General features: G+C 38.9%; 1 pseudogene; it reads right to left on the reverse strand.

Moving 5' to 3' along the window:
• Nucleotides 1-5,182: 5,182 nt before the first annotated feature.
• LOC120615837 (trace amine-associated receptor 6-like) lies at nucleotides 5,183-6,205 on the reverse strand (annotated as a pseudogene).
• Nucleotides 6,206-17,275: the final 11,070 nt, after the last annotated feature.

Consider the following 17,275-nt stretch of genomic DNA (forward strand, 5'->3'; position numbering starts at 1 on the left):
CTAGTTTGTTTTGATAGATATAAAATTGTTACCCACTGGCAAAATATCACCTTTACCATTAAATATACAAGTGATTCAGGACAGTGCTTCCTAGAAATTTGGGTTTCGGAAATAATAAAATTGGTTAAATTCTTGGGAATCAACAAATAATAATGAAATTTTAAATTTACCAGCGAAGAACATCAGAAAAGCAGCAGCAACAACAACTTTATGTACTTTGCCAAAATTTCATAAAAGCATGCTTTAATATCTAAAGTATGGGAAAGACATTATTTAACAAAAAAGGACAGTCTTGTAAAGTGAATAAATCTTCTCTTATGAAGCACTTGTTTCATCATTCTTTTTTTTATGACTAGTGAAAAGTTTGCCACAGTCCAGTTTCTGAGACTGACATTTCCACACAACTGAGTTAATATTTGAAGACAACAATGAAATGAATAAATAGCGATAAATAACTTTAGAAATATGTTTCTTTCTGTGTAAGTTCTGTGCACCCACTAGGACCTGGCCTTCACCTGAGGTCTCTGCTTCCCAGCAGGCAGAGTGACAAAGTGGGCATGCATCCCCCTTGTTCCTCTTCATGGCATTAGAGCATTCTCTCTCCTTCTTCCTTAAAAGCCCCAATATCATCAGATTGTGTCACTCAGGCTTCTCTTCAATACTGTTAAGCGCTGACCACAGAGTTCTTCCATCTTTCACCTTCATTTTAATACCCATCACTCTGTTATTACTTCTACTACTACTTTAAGTATCTACAATATATAAAATATAAACATTTGTTGTGAGTGCTTCAGAAGTATCAGTTCCTTAAGTCATCATAATAACTCCATCAAGTAAGTAGTATTGTTATACCCCTGTCATAGCTGAGAATACTGAGTCCTTGGGAGGTGAAGAAGTTGGGGAGGACCTGGATTGACCCTAGGCAGACTGCCTCGAGTCCATGTTCTTGGCCATGTGCTAAGTTGCCTCGCAGGTTCTAGATGTCTTGTCCTTTGAAGATATCACCTCCCAGCCTATCCCAGTCCCTCATTCACATGGATATAACCTAGGGCTTGCAGTTAGCAGGGCTGCAATCTCTTATCTGAAACTTTGGTCCTTCGGGAAATCAGAACTTTTTTTACATTTTAAAAAGGCTCATCCATTACATATTTTGAATATACCAGTGAAATGTGTGAAGCACTTGTAATCGACACATTGCTATCTCTGTACCAAAGTATCAATGTTCAGATAGTAGAAAGAAGTAATGCTAGAAATGACCTGATGTCGGTGTTTGTCACCAAATTTATTAGGACACAAGCTTCCAGTGTTATAGCATTTGGAATTTCAGAATTTGGACTTATTAAAACCTAAAATCTCTCCATTTTGTGTATTTGATCACCTTGCAGGCTCGCTTGCTCTAGAAAGCCAACTACAAGTAACTTTTAAACTCTCATTTGCTGGATGTTGTAACTCTCCTCTTCACCAAGCTTAAATGCCAACACCAGTCATTCTAATCACTCCTTAGAAATAAAGTTGATTGGAAGAAATAATCATTCACTTGTAATTTTTTCTGTTAATGATTACCATATTCTATCTGTCTGTCTATTTATCATGTATTATCTACCTATACTATAGTATATTATCGGTTGTTACATAGTAACTCTGTTTTAACTGTAAGTTAGGTCCTTTTCCCATCTTTACTCACACAGTTGTATATGGTAGGTAATATTACTCCCATATTAAAAATGAGTAATCTGAAGCTGGGGGAAGTCAGTAAATTATCCAAGATCACACGGCCAAGATTTATGCTCAGAGCTTTCAGAGTGGAACTCCTGTGCGATGATTCTCTAGAGACACTGCCTTTCTCTCTTAGAAGATGGGCTCTCCCTACAGCTTATACCCAACATATGTACTGACACTCTTTATCACTTTTCAAGAGATAACATAAAGAGTAGGAAAAAACACAAATGGAAAGTAAAAGAATGACTTGGTACCTCCCACAGCTTTAGCTCCTGATACAGCAAATAATTAATATTAGAGAAGATGAGTTGGAGGATCTTAAAGATCTGCTGCAAATATTTACATTAAGAATACTTAACGTTATGATATAATTCTAAGATACTTTTGTCACTTTCAGATGTAGTCCCTAAAATATACGAATAAAGCTAGTTTTGCTTCATTAGATGAGAAAAAATATCTTAGCAATATATACTCAAAGATATTCTGTGAAAATAAAATGAGACACACAGACAGATCTAACTTCAATGCTCAGATGAGAATAGAGATGTGTATTGGTAATAGCAATTTTAATGTATTTATATCATCATAAATATTAAAATGATAGAAATAAATTATAAAGTAAATTATCTTATGCATATAAACTGTACATTACACATAAATTTAGAGTTTTAAAGGCATATTGAAGTGTATATATATATATATATATATACAGGTCCTAATTACATATACTGTTTTACAATTGGGCTAGAGATTTTTGGTTTAGTTGTTTTTAGTCAAAAAATATATTGTGGTTGTTTTTCCATATCAATGTACACAAAATTTCTGGCAGTTTTTAATGGCTTCATAACATTCTCTTACATCTGTAGAACATTATTTGTTTAATTTATGCTATATTGATGTAGGTTTTTTCCAGTTAATAATTAAGGCTTATACAATGAATGTCTTGATCATATTTGCTTCCTTGCCTGGCTCTTTTCTTAGGATTACTTGGTGGAAATAGAAATATAGAGTCATGCGACATGTATGATTTAAATTTTTATACAAATATTTCAGTCTATTCCAGAAAGGAGAAACTCAATTATATTTTCCCTAGATCTATATGATTATGTTCCACTCTCAGGGCAGCACTCAATTTCCCAGACTCTAGTTAACATCAAGTATTATTGATCCTTCTAATATCTGCCAATTTGATATATGAAACTCTATTACATTTTAAAATTATTGTACAATTGGCATTTTAATGTATTTTTTGGCCATTTGTAATTTTCCTATGAAAAATGGCCTATTCGTTCATTTCGAGTAATGTTTATTGCTTTCTTACTATTTTGTAAAAAGCTTACACTTTTAAATCTATTAATTCTTTTTCATCATGTATGCTGCCAATGATATTTCCCAAGTTTGTCTTTGTTTTTCCCTTAACATGACTGTTTTCTTTAGAAGATTAAATATTGAAAATGAGCGCACAAATTTCTTTGGGTTTTCTATTATAATTATACCAATGAAAAATTACAAAAGTTATTTCTCTAATTTTTTAACATCTGAAAGAAATCAGTTTTGGTTTCTGAAATGAATGAAGCAAAATGCTTAACGACATAGTGTCCCAATATTATATGACACATCAACATTTCTTGAATAATCCATTTTTTTTCCATAACTTACAATACATTGTAATTTTAATTGTGGACAATGTATAAACTTTGGATAGTGTTACTAGAAAAAAAAATGACAGAAAATTGAAGTCTATCATGCTGATACGTAGAACGATACACCTCATGGAATAAGAAAACAATCATTCAAGAGACAATCTCTGTTGCAAAAATTGTACCATTTGCTCATGGTTCTTTCCATGATCACAAAATACACCCCCAACATATAAAATATGAATCTTGTCCTGAGTCAGAATGACTTGTGTATATAGCTCAGAGACCTCTAGGAGCTCCAGAAAGAATGACGCTCAGAAACAAGCTGCTCAAAATGAAAGCAAAGTTACCAAGTCCACAGAAAAATAAGGAATACAAAATTGTCACGGTGAACACAAAATCAGGAAACCTTTGAAAATGACAGGTAATGTTGATAGGCAAGATAAGAAAGATATGGGAGGCCTGGAAAGATAAAATAATTAACAATTGACAGAGCAGGGAAGTGCGCAAATTTGAGGAGACTAGAAATTATGAGCTTTGTATTCACTGCTCTTAGTAGATACATTTCTATCCAATGTTTAGAGAAGTTCAATTCACCAAGAAAGGGAAAGCATAAAGGTTCCGCTGTGTTAATTGAGGTACCATTTTTCCTCACCTATTTAATGAATCATTACCATGCACTGTATTTCGTATCATAATTATTGAGAAGTTTCCATTATGTAACCATATCAACTTCAAATCTTTGAAAACATCAATTTAAAATTTAGGCTTATTTATAAATTAAGTTATGGTTGATAAACTGTCATTTATTACTTGGCATTTATAAGTTTTATTGTTCTTCTAGACACAGGGTAAAAAAATCATCAATCAAATAATTTAGAGCAGAATTATAATTAATGAACCAGAAAATATCTCATAAACATAAGAAGGGATTATAAAACCTCAAAGACAATCAGTGAATGAATCAAATACATGTGATAACCATGAGATCAAAACCCTAACTGTGAACCCAATGTTCTAGCTTCTTTTCTCTCTCCCTTAGCTACTCTGGTCTTACAATTCCCTGATAATGTAGCTATTTTCTACTAGTAGTTCAAATCTTTTTAACTGTTTTCCAGTCCACCCTCTCCGAATATATTGAAACATGTTAACATGAGACATGTGAAAATAATAGAAATTTTATCAATATCCAGTTTGATTTACAACAAGCTGACACCACCTATGGAGCAGAGAACAGTTACTTATTCCTCCATTCCATCCTCATGGGCACCTGTATGCAAGGATAAGATATTGAAGCAAATTCCTGACACAGACACCACACAGATATTAAGCGTAATAGATTGACTGCTACCCAAATAGTTTCCCTGGGGAAAATAAGCAAAGCAAAGCGAAGGAACAACAAAAAAAAAAGAGTAGCCCCATGAAGTCAATCACAGAGAAATTTTTGATAAGTTGAGAGTGAGTAGAAGACTTTGTAACAAAAGAAGAAAAGAAATCAAAGAAAACAAAGATGATTTTAGGTTCGCAAGGGAAGAGTCAGTGGAGTAAAAAAGAAAATGGAGGGAGGGAAGTGTCTGCAGGGAGTGGGGTATGGGGAGCTGTGCAATGCTTAACAAATAGGATTTACCATTTCTTAGTCAAATAAATATTTTGGGGAAAGTATCAGGAAAGTACACATACTAATATAATTGAAAAACATTGATTTACCCTATTAAATTTGAAGAATATGTTTTTCTTTATAATAATAGTCAATAACTTGATTTTCAAAAACTCATTTCATTTGGTCAGTGTAAAGATATCTTCAATTATCTCAATCTAATTGCTTACATTTGTTCAAAGAACAAATTCATTGCTGATGAACTGTCCTCGAAAACCCGACCACTTACAATAACTTTTATGGCTTTCCAAAACCATGGATAAAATAAAACATAAATCAAAGGGTTCATGGCTGAGGTATAATAAGCACATCAACTGCAAATCTCATGAGTATAGGCAGGGGTTATGAAGCTCATAAAGGCATCAATAAGTGAGTCAATACTATAAGGTAACCACTAAATCATAAATGCTACCACTGTCACCCCCAGGGTTTTAGCTGCTTTCCTCTCTCTCCTGGCCACTCTGGATTTATAACTATCTGATGATGATTCTATATTGCCAGCAGTATTTTCCATCCTTTTAGCCTGTTGTCTAGCCACGAGAAAAATATTACTATAGAGAATAATCGTAACGAGGGTATATATAAGAAAGATAGAAAATCTATCAACACCCAGTTTTGATTTACTGTCTGACAACCTCCTATGCAGTTGAGAGCACTAGCTAATTCTTCTAGCCCATTGTCATAGGTGCCAGTGCAGCACATGTGCAAAGGGCAGGATCCAGGAGATGGTGATGTAAATTACTGACACAGACACTGTGAACTTGGTAGGATAGAGCAGAGGGCCAGTAACAGCAATGTACCTGTCGATGGAGATGAAGCATAGGTGAAAGGGAGAAGAGTAACAAAAAGCCACATCACAGCACGTGTGGAAAGTACAGAAGCTCTGCCTGAAGTATGAGCAGCTCTCCACGGACCTGAGCATGCTGAAGGGCAGCACTGTGCCGCCCACCAGAAAGTCAGCGCAGGCCAGGGAGGCGATGAGAAACTTGGTTGGAGAGTGCAGCTGCTTGAAATACAGGACTGAAATCATTACCAAGAGGTTTCCAAACAGGGCCAGCACAGCCCCAAAGCCAAACAGTGCATAGAGAACCAGGCGGGTTCCAGGCGAGTACGGGGTTTTCACACAGGATCCGGTCACGTTTTCGTAGCACAGCTCCACAGCTGCAGCTGGGGGCGAGTTGCTGCTCATGATGCTTCTCTTTACATTGGGTCCTTCTTGATTATCACGAGAACTATGAGATTTTAACTTCAATTTTTCTGGGGGAGAAAACATAAATACACCAGGATGATTGAGGAAATTATCAGCTATTAGTACTCATGTTTTTTCAATTTACCAGTTTTTATTATAAATCTCAAATGTTTAACAAAATACGATCCAACAAAAATTATAGGTACAAGTTTACTGGAGGTTAATTTCAACTAATGATTGTTTCCCTTCATCTGATACAAATACCTTTTAGTCAAAAATATATGTTTTTATTTTTTACCTCCAGAATTCCTCTTTGCCACAGGCACTGATCTAGGAAGGAATTATAAGAATGAAGGATCACTTCTCATCTGTTTCTGGGTTGTCTGCCTAGGTTCCTGCCTAAAGCATGCAGTCCTCCTCCTACATAGACGCCAACAATAGACAAATCCCTAGATGGAGTCCAGTAGTGCAAAGTGTGAAATTAACAGATGATTTTTAACAGAGATTACCAAGAAAGTTATTCTACAAAACAGCTCTTTACGTTCAATTAGGTTAGTTGTTGTATTTCTAGAGCGAAAGATTTTTTTCTTTTTAGACTTGAGCAGTTCCCGTGTTCTCAATATTGACAGGCCACCTTATTGGGTTTCGGTTAGAGATACAGTAGGGTGCAAGCAGTGAGTGTCAGTACTTGGCTTGTTGTCTCCTGTTATGCATCATGTTTTTGCATCTGCAGTGGTAACCAACAAACAGAAAATGGTAACATACATTGATGACCACTTGAGATTGATGGAATATATTACACCGAAGCATTAGAAAACAACATGGTGCTTATACGCACCAGAAGTTTTGAGGTGCTGGTAGAAAAGAGGTCAGTTCTCAAGACCTTTTCAGTGGAAGAATATTTGCCAGGTGTGTCCCTGAATGTGTCCCTGAATGTGTCCCTGAAAGGGGCAGGAAACCCTCAAACTACACATTGGTTTGTGGTTCCAGGAGATAGAACTTCCCGTTCCCAAAGCTAAAAGAAGGTCAAACAATGAGAAGGAAGCTGTAAAATGGGAACACATTCCTTGGTCATTTGCCATCCCTGCAATGCTGGAACATTGCAAAGCAAGGAAAAGCTTTATTCAGCCTTCCTAAGGAAGGGCTCAGACTCTTTCCACTGCAGAGCTGTGACCTTAGAGATATTTGTGAACTTGCTTTTCAAGGTATAAGAGTGCTGTGGGTATTATTATTAATCCATCTGGCCATCTGATTCCTTGTCAAGAAATTTCACACTCTGAACCAAATAACCTTTTAGATTCCTGCTAATATTTTTGAGAGCCTAATTTCGTAGTGACAGCACTCATATAGACAAAGGTCTAGGCCAGGCTTTCTCAAATTCAGCACTATGAACATTTGAGTTCAGAGAACTTCTTGCTATGAAGATCTGTCCTGTACATTGGCAGGCTTTTAGTAGGATCCCTACTACTAGATGCCAGTAGATGCCCATAAAATCTCCCCAAATGTGAAAACCAAAAATGTGTCTAGACATCGACAAATGTCCTCTGGGCACTAATGGCTCAATAGCCTGCTCCACTGAGAACTGCTATTCTAGGCAATAAAAAAGCAACATATAACACTTCCCGCTTTTGGTAAAGAAATAAATTTGTAAGTTCCTCCATTCTGAGAATTATTCATTGATGAATTTTTCTATTTAATACATATTGATTCTGTTGTAGCCACCAGCCCCCTAAAGACACACAGACCACCAGAAATCAGAGTCATAGGAAACACGCTCTTTATTCAGCCAGCTGGGTCTGCCAGGGGTACGCAGACTCCAAATTAAGCAGCCCCGAAATGTAGAGGTACAGGGTTTTTAAGCCCTAAATCCCGTTCCTTATTCTGTCTTAAACACAAAGGTCTATTTTTCTCCTATTCACTACCTGTCAACCTACAGGTCGGGTGTGCAAGCGGGGATACAGAAGCAGAAAGCTTATTGTTAGAATGTTATGTTCCCATGGGTGATAGCCTATGTTTCCATGGGCAATAGCCTAGGTTCCCATGGGCGATAGCCAAGTAGTAATTTTCCAGCCAGCACATTCCCCACTGGCCTTAGCAGAAAATCAAATCTTTGATTTTTCATGTGGAATTTGCTCATAGCCTCTATTTTGTAATACTAAAAGTTTAATAGAATTAATTCTCTTCCTTATATATGCAAACAAGAAATCAAGGAAACATGGGCCAAAAGTTAACAAAAAGAAGAGGAGGATTAAAGGTCCAGCTATAGCAGATAGAAGGGTTGTTAGCCATGGGTACCAATTGAACATCCTATGAAACCAGGTATCTGATTCTAGTCTTTGTTTTTCCCTGGCATCTAAATTTCTCTCTACTAGTCGTAAGCTCTCTCTAATTACTCCAGAATTATTAGCATAAAGCAACAGATTTCACCTAGAGCCATACATAATCCATCTTGTTCAAAGAAAAATAAATCTAAACCTCTTCTATTTTGGAGGACTACTTCTGCTAGTGAATCGACTTGAAGTTCTAGCCTGCTGAGCTCAGTTAAGTTTAAGGGAGTTCCTACCCCGACATAGTAAGGGAGTTTTTAGGTTTAGGCACAACCAGCAATTTTGTCCTATGTCTGGGGTGGTCTTATTTAAGACCTTGTGTATTGTCGTTAGCAAAGTTATTAATGCTCCTTCTGATTTTGGTTGTGGCTGGTTGAATGCCTGGGCTAAAGAGATAAAAAGGAAGAAACAAAGGGTTATACTTATGTATGCTTGAGTCTTAGTCTTAAGGGCCCGTCTTCCTGAGCTGTCCACTCTCGTGCTGCCTTCACGTGGGAGTGATGAATCCATGATGGGATGCTGTCTACTTTAACTGCAGTGGGCATTGTCAGGTAGACAGTGAAGGGTCCTTTCCATTTGGGTTCTAGTCCCTTGGAAGTGAACTTCCGGATCCACACAGAGTCCCCAGGCTGAAACTGATGGGGCAGTCTGTCCCCTGGGGCTGAGTGGACAGCATGAACCCCAGACCAAATCTCCTTCTGTACACTTTGAAGGGCCTGGAAAGACTTAAGTAAGACAAGGTTACGTAGTTCTGCCTTTTTCTCATCTTCTATTCTAGGTACTAAAGGTGGGGGTTTTCTGAAGAAAATATCAAATGGAGTGAATCCATTAATACATGACTTGGAGAAGAGCAAAGGGGAGAAGTTCTATCCAGGTCCCATCAGTTTCTAATCCTAACTCGACTAATGTCTTTTTTAGGGTCCAATTCATTCGCTCTACTTGGCCAGAACTTTTGGGGCCAGTAGGCGCAGTGGAGTTTCCCTTGCAAATTTAGGTAGCTAGCCAATTGTTGTGATACCTTTGCTATGAAGTCTGGCCCGTCATCCGACCCTAAAGTTCCGGGGAGACCAAATCAAGGGAGAATTTCTTGTAGTAGTTTCTTAGTAACTACTATGGCAATCGCTTTCCTGGTGGGGAAGGCCTCTACCCATCCTGAAAAGGTGTCTATAAAAAACAAGTAAATATTTGTAGCCCCCCACAATCGGAGTTACCTCAGTGAAATCAACCTCCCAGTGGTCCCCTGGATAAGTTCCTCTTTCCCTATACTTAGGTTCTTCTATTTTCCCCTTCTTTGGATTAACTTGGGCACAAGCTGGGCATTGTGAGGCAATCTCCTCTGTGATTCTTCTCCCTTCTAACAAGTGAAAGTAGGGGTTTAAAGCTTGGAGCATCTTAGTTCACCCTGGGTGTGTGGTCTGGTGTAGTTGGTGGAAGAGAGTCCTTCGAAGGGCCGTGAGAGCCCGATTTTTCCATCTGGGGTTGCTGGTTCCTAGTGGCTCCCTTATCTTGAAAATATATGTTCTCTTCTGCCAAAGAGGTCAGAGACAAAGGCAGTTCTGGGTAAGGGATAACGGTCAGTAGATGTGGTGGGGGCCCCACTGGCCTTGTGGCCTTTGTTCTTGTCTCTGCATCGGCTCGTCGGTTTCCCTCAGCCTCAGGACTATTCCCTTTTTGATGCCCTTTACAAAGAACAATAGCAAGAGTCTTAGGCACCTATATGGCTTCAAGTAAGGCTAAGATTTCCCCCTTGTTCTTGATGTCCTTCCCAGCTGAAGTCAGAAGCCCTCTTTTCTTGTAGATGGCTCCATGTACATGTGTAGTGGCAAAGGTGTATTGGCTGTCAGTGTATATTGTGACTGACTTATCCTTTCCCCATCTTAGTGCCTCAGTGAGGGTGATGAGTTCTGCCTTTTGAGCAGAAGTCCTATGGGGAAGAGCTTGTGACAGGATGGTGCCAGTTAGAGTTAAGACCACTGCCCCAGCATACCTCCTTCCTTCCTGCATGAAGCTGCTCCCGTCCATGAACAGAACTTCATCGGCTTCAGGCAGAGGGGAGTCTTCGAGGTCTGGCCACGAGGAACACACAACGTCAGTGAAATCTATGCAGTCATGAACAGGGGTCTCGGGGTCTGGATCTGGCAATAGATTGGCTAGGTCGATGACAGTAGCTTCGGATTTTAGCCATACGTTTGGGGTCATCCGGTGCTTCCCTGTCGTTGAATACCTTCTGGGCTATCTCAACAAGTTGGGACAGGTTCATCCCTGCAAAACCTAATTTTTGCAATTTACACCGGATATCAGGGGCTGCCTGAGTAGCAAAGGCTATATTAATTGCCCGCTGGTTCTCAGGGGCCTCAGGATCAATAGGGGTGTATTCCTGAGGTCCCTGTATAACTTCAGTTACCTTAGAAAGGTTAGTTGGCTGACGAGCAGCCATCCTAATTCCCCCAATTAGAATCTGGTGGTACCGATCTAAGGCCATTCTCCCTGCCTGAGAATTGTGTCCCCAGTCTGGGCCGTTGGAGGGAAATTCCTCCTCCATCTGTTCCCCTGCTTCCTCAACTTTCCTCCCTCCCACAGCTTTCTTTTGTGTTTCACTCTGAATGCATCCGCGTTCTTCCTGGGTGAAGGGGGTAATTAAAAGCTGTTGGCAATCATCCCAGGTGCGGTGGTGAGCCTGAAAGACACTCTCTAAGAGTCCCATTAATGCTTGGGGTTTCTCAGAGAAAGGCGGATTCTGTGCCTTCCAGTTGTACAGGTCACTAGTTGAGAAAGGCATGTAAACCATAAAGGGCCTGTCAGTATGATGCCCCTGGGGTGGTGCTTCTCCCAAGGGGAGGATGGCGGGGTGGTGGTATTGGCTGGTGCTCCGCCCAGAGCGGGAGCAGGAGGCCCATAGGGGTTACTTGCCTGCGTCTGAGGAGGTGAGACGGTGCTATTTGGCCTCTGTTGTCCTGGATTATAGGATGAGGGAAGGTCACTGTCCTCCAGTGGAGATTGGAGGACTGAGGGACTGAGCTGTCTTGGAGATTCAGTTGCTGCATCTTTCTGGGGACCCACAACTAAAACTCGCACCCCTAGAGAGAGGGCACACCGGCGGAGCCAAGGAGGAGTTTTCTGAACAAGATTTAACCATTGATCAATGTAGGGAAACTGATCGGGGTGTCCCGGGTCTCCTGTGACAATCTTCCAAACATTCCTCACTAAACTGTCAAAAGAACCCTCCAGAGACTAGTTTACATCAAAAGACAGCCACTCAACTTTACACAATGTTTTTAGTCTGCCTGGAGAAAACTTTTATGCCATAGTCAGCTCTTTCTACAAACCCTTCTTTGAAATGTCGCAGGAGACAGCCCAAGGGTGTCTTCCTCGCATCGCTTGAGCAGAAAACACAAAACAGACACTCAGACAAGAACAATCAGACACTCAGACAAGAACAATTACTGGGGTGTAGGTGGACCCAGAGAAGTCCGCCACCTACAACCTAGACAAGACCAGAGACAATAAATATAACCTGACAACAGAGCACAGGAGGCAGCGTCCCACGGCCTGGCCATGGTCTGGGAGATATGACTGCGTCCAGTCTCTCCACAGACCCCCACTGACCGGTCAACAGAAACAGGAAGGTACCTTTTATCTAGACACCGAGGCCTCGGAGATTCCAGATTCCTGTCGGGACCAGGAACAAAGAGTGTGTCCTAAAGGTTGTGTCCTTGATGATTGTACTGACCCGTCACAGCATTCAAGGGCCCTGGAACGTCTCAGGTTGGCCACCTCTTTGAATCCGTAACAGGGACAGCAACCGCTTTGGAGGCCGGTCCGGTCTTAGATCCCAGGGCCACTGCCTGAGATCTCGCTGGGGCCTCCAAATGTTGTAGCCGCCAGCCCCCAAAAGACACACAGACCACCAGAAATCAGTGAGTCATAGGAAACACGCTCTTTATTCAGCCAGCTGGGTCTGCCAGGGGTACGCAGACCCCAAATTAAGCAGCCCCGAAATGTAGAGGTACAGGGTTTTTAAGCCCTAAATCCCATTCCTCATTCTGTCTTAAACACAAAGGTTTATTTTTCTCCTATTCACTACCTGTCAACCCACAGGTCAGATGTGCAAGCGGGAGTACAGAAGCAGAAAGCTTATTGTTAGAATGTTATGTTCCCATGAGTGATAGCCTATGTTCCCATGAGCGATAGCCAAGCAGTAATTTTCCAGCCAGCACAATTGAATGCCAGGAGTTGGATGCAAAATAATGAAACAAAGAGATATGATCCTTAGCCTTATGAAGCTCTTAATCTTGAGGAGGAGAAAAAAACTTTAAACAAATTCACAGTGAAATGGTTATATGAATACATATTAGAATAGTATTATAAAGGTGAAAGACAATAGTTTGTGATAGTGAAATAAGCAGCCAGACAGGAAAGTGTAGACAAAAATTTTCCAATAAAAAGGTTGACAAAAATGCTACTTTAATATTTGTAAATTAATGACATAATGTACACCAAGAAAAAATAAATGAGAATGAATAGCTAGGGTTTTCAGACCTTTGTCAGCAGATAGAAACAGTGCAAAGAAATATTATGCCAGCAAGAAGGAGAGACAGAGTGTGAAAGACAGAGATGAAAGCCTAGCTTCTTGTGGTCTGGAAGTGGGAGTAGGGTGGGAGGCGTGGAGCTTATTCCAAGAAGAATCTGGACAAACCCTAATCCTAATAAATTCGTTTATAAAGCAAAGAGCTAGATATCTTTCAATTTTTTTTTCTTTCCCATCTCTTATTTGGTTAAAGTAAATGTCTGGCAATTACTTATTGATTTCCCAAATTATTTAACCTACTTGATATTTCTGATACCCAAGTTTTCTAAGAACCACAATCCTGACTCATTAATAATTTTAATAGCAAAGGTGGTATTTTAGTAGGCAAGCCTTTTGCCCTTGAAAACAAACCAGGGCAGCATGTGGTCAATTCAAAGCATTTAAGATAGCGCAGTCTGTTCTAATGGAAGCAGATGTCCAAAAATCAACTATGTAGGAAAAGCAATACAATGTCTATTTTAAAAAGAAAAAGATTTTTCTGGTTTTTCTACTTTCTTTCTTTTTTCTTTTTCTCTTCTTTTTTCTTTTTTTTTTTTTGCTACACCTTCAAAACTTATTAGAAGACTCTACATTATTTTATACTGTTTGTTTGAGGTTATTCTATGAAGAAAAACTTGCCATGAGCTAAGATGGTACATAAGTTGGAAGCTCTTCCTCAGGCCTCTAAAATTTTTGCACACATATGATGCTTCCTATCTTGCTCATAAAACCATCTTGAGTAAATACATTTGCATCAGATAAAGATCAAGATTAGGCAGCAATCGTGTTTCCCCAGGGGTTATTCTAACACCAAGGGCAGGATTTGGAGGCAAACTTTGGTTGTCTTGCATCATCTAAGTTTTCACACTCATATCAACAGTTGATCCTCAGCTTTCATGTTTTGAACTTTTCTAGGACATTTCTAAAGTAAAAGTCCACTAAATAAACCATTTCCCAAATGACTGAGAGTGTGAGACAGTTCTCATTATGACAGAGGTAGGAGAAAGATGTGTTAATGATCTCTATGATCCTCCCAGTACCCTAACTCAGAAGTCTCTTAACAAGAGCAAGGGGAGAGAAGTGTTGTGTACTCTCATCTCTTTTGATTAGAAGCTCAAGGAAACCAAATACAAAGTGAGGGCAAAGTGCTAAACAAGAAATGAGCAGCAGTTGGTAGTGATAACATACAATCAATGTATGAATATGTATCTAATAACAGTTTCTGCCTTTCTTCAAGTTAGTGTATAATGGAGTCAGTTATCAACTTCATTCTTTACATAATTCATTTGTGTTTAACAATTATTCTTAGATATATGTAAACCATTTATGGAATGCCTTGTGTGGTGGGTGAAATGATACGTTATCTTTTCTTCAATCACAGCCTCCAAATGAACTCTATCAAATCATCTTTTGTCATGCCTTCATGAGATCTCAGGCAGACCTCACAGATGTCCAGTCACTCTGAGTGTTAAAAGATTTTCATGATGGTCTACTCCGTTTGAATACTACAATCTATCTCTAATTGAGTATCCCTGTCCTCCCTGTGCCCGGTGCTACGAGGGATCTAAACTTAAAAAGCCTAGTTTTAGGAAAGCGGCATGTTTGATTTTTCATTCCTTATCCCATCCACCTTTTCTTCTCTATTCCACTGGGAGAAAGAGAGAGTAAGAGAAAAGGAGTATAATCATTTGGTTCCAAATTTGGTCTCCTGCTGCCTTTACTTGGTGGGCATGACGTACATCACCTGTGTAGTGAGCCTTCCAATAGTGTCCTTGTCATGCAGTGCTTGTCTGGGTTTTTCAGTCTTCTCTGCAGGAGGCATTCAATTCCCAGGTTCCTGTGATTTTTGTGATCAGCACTGTATTGATTTACCCAACATCTTCCTCAAGTCCTGTGTGATGTGTCATAGACACATCGTGCACCCTAAAATGAAAGTCCTGCCAGGAAGGCCCAGCCTGACGGGCTCCACATGTCTGTTAGCCCACAAGAAACTCATACATCTTTGCACCTGAAACAGTGAAAGTATAGGCTTCTTTCCCTGCAGGCGCATCTCTTCCACACCATCTCTCCAATTCTATGTGCCTCTGTTCAATATCAACCGAGGGCAGATCAGCGAGACTATTAAATAAGCAGATAAAGAGAGACCAAACCTTGAGTTAATTTAGCAACAGTGCAATACTGTGAGACATTTTTAGACTGGGACTTTTATCTAAATCTTTCACTTAATTTTATCTATGTTTATCCTCTATACTCTAAAAATAAGGTATATCATATCATTTTTAAATTTGTTATAGCTAATCTGATCTATTACGGATAGTAAGTGATAAAATGAAATTTTATTTATAGACTGTTACGCTACTAATCTACCTATTGTCTTCTAATCTGTGAAGCTCAAGTCTCCATTTATGGATATTACTCCTCTTGAAAAAAAAAATGTACACACTCCTGTCCGCTTCCACAAGACCAAACATGATGGTAGCACCATCAAAAGTTCTTTTACCCTTAAAATTGTCTCCTTTTACAATGTTTATCTCCTCAGGCTATGGGACTACATGCGTGTGTGAAGACAATGTTATAGAAATGACCAACACCAGGTACTGGCCTTGTGATGGGAAATGAGTCTTCTGTTCACAGGACTTAGCATCTCTGACACTTTTTCCTTCCTCAATAATATAGTTTAAAATGTGTTGTCCGTATTACCTACAAAATTACTTTCCTTGAGAAAAATACGATGTAAAATACATTTTTTATCTTTAGCAATGCCTGACACAGGCACTTTCATAATGCTCAATATCTGTTTGAAAGCAATAAAAAGTCTTAGTGAAAACAAATTAGAAAAAAATTCATTATCATTTTAACTGGGCTACTCTACAGATAAACCAAAAAAGAAAAAGAAAAAGAAAAAATGTTTAACATTATTTTACAACAATTTAGTTTCATACGTGAAATACTCCAGATGTGTAGTCCAAAATAACTTTTGTTGAATTAATAGTGTAAAATATTCTGGGGGAAAAATGTAAAATTAGAACACACATTGTTTATACTCATTTTAATAGATGTATTTTGCAGTATTAGCATAGAATTTTTGACCCCACAAAATTCCTGGGAAGTGAAATACACACAGATTTTTTTAAGTGAGAAAATTCGGTGTAGAAATAACCACTGCTGATGATAATTGATGATTTTTCCACTTGCAAAACTTCTGGCAATGTCTGTAATCGACACCTGATCCCAAAGCAGATTTATTCGTCCCAAAATTTACAAGTGAACATTCTGAGATTCTGCCCAGCCATTAATCAGGAGAGACTTGCCTGTTGCACCAAAGCTCATGGAAGGTACAGACATTAAAAGAACAAAAAGAAATAGTCACAGAGGAGCAGCAAACAAACAGACCCTTGGATAGTGTCATCAAACCTGGACTCTGTCTGTTATGGGCTGAATCATATCCCACAAAATGTATATGTCAAAGTCCTAACCTCCCAGTACTTCAGAAAGTAACCATACCTAGAGATAAGGTCTTTTAAAAGGTAATTAAGTTAAAATGAGTTTTAGGGTGAGCCCTACTTTAATAAGACTAGTGTTCTTATCAAGAGAGTAAATAGGGTTGCAGACACACACGGAGGGAAGACCAGGTAAGGACGCAGAGGGAAGATGAAAGGGGGGTTCCTCAGAAGAAATTGGACTTGTTGACACCTTGATCTTAGAGTTCTAGAGCCTAGTATTGTGAGAAAATAAATTTCTCTTTTTTCAGCGATCCCATTTGTGCTTTTCAGTTATGATGACTCTGGCAAAGCGGAACAGTGTGGCAAAAAAAAGGAAGAAAGACTTTCTGAAGATAAATGAGAGTTCAGCATCACAGAGAAGATGATGAGAGATTTCACAACTAAAATGAAATTAAGAATTTAATTACATTAGAAGAAACTGTAACCTGTGGTAAGGATGTGTATGGAGCATTGAGACTGTTGACATATGTAAAGCCACTTTATCATTTCTTATTTAGTACAGTAAATACCTCTACAATAGTTTAAGAGAGACACCTTCTCATGACTTTGTTCCTGGCTAATCTGAAAACTATTTCTCCAATTTTGAAAGGTTTTATGAATTTCTTATATTTAATTTCATCATAAATTTAAAATTTTGAAAAGATCCTTAAATTTCTTAACTTAGTGCTTACAT

This window comes from Pteropus medius, unplaced genomic scaffold (assembly GCF_902729225.1).
Source record: "Pteropus medius unplaced genomic scaffold, Ma_sr-lr_union100, whole genome shotgun sequence".
In the NCBI taxonomy this organism is placed as follows: domain Eukaryota; kingdom Metazoa; phylum Chordata; class Mammalia; order Chiroptera; family Pteropodidae; genus Pteropus; species Pteropus medius.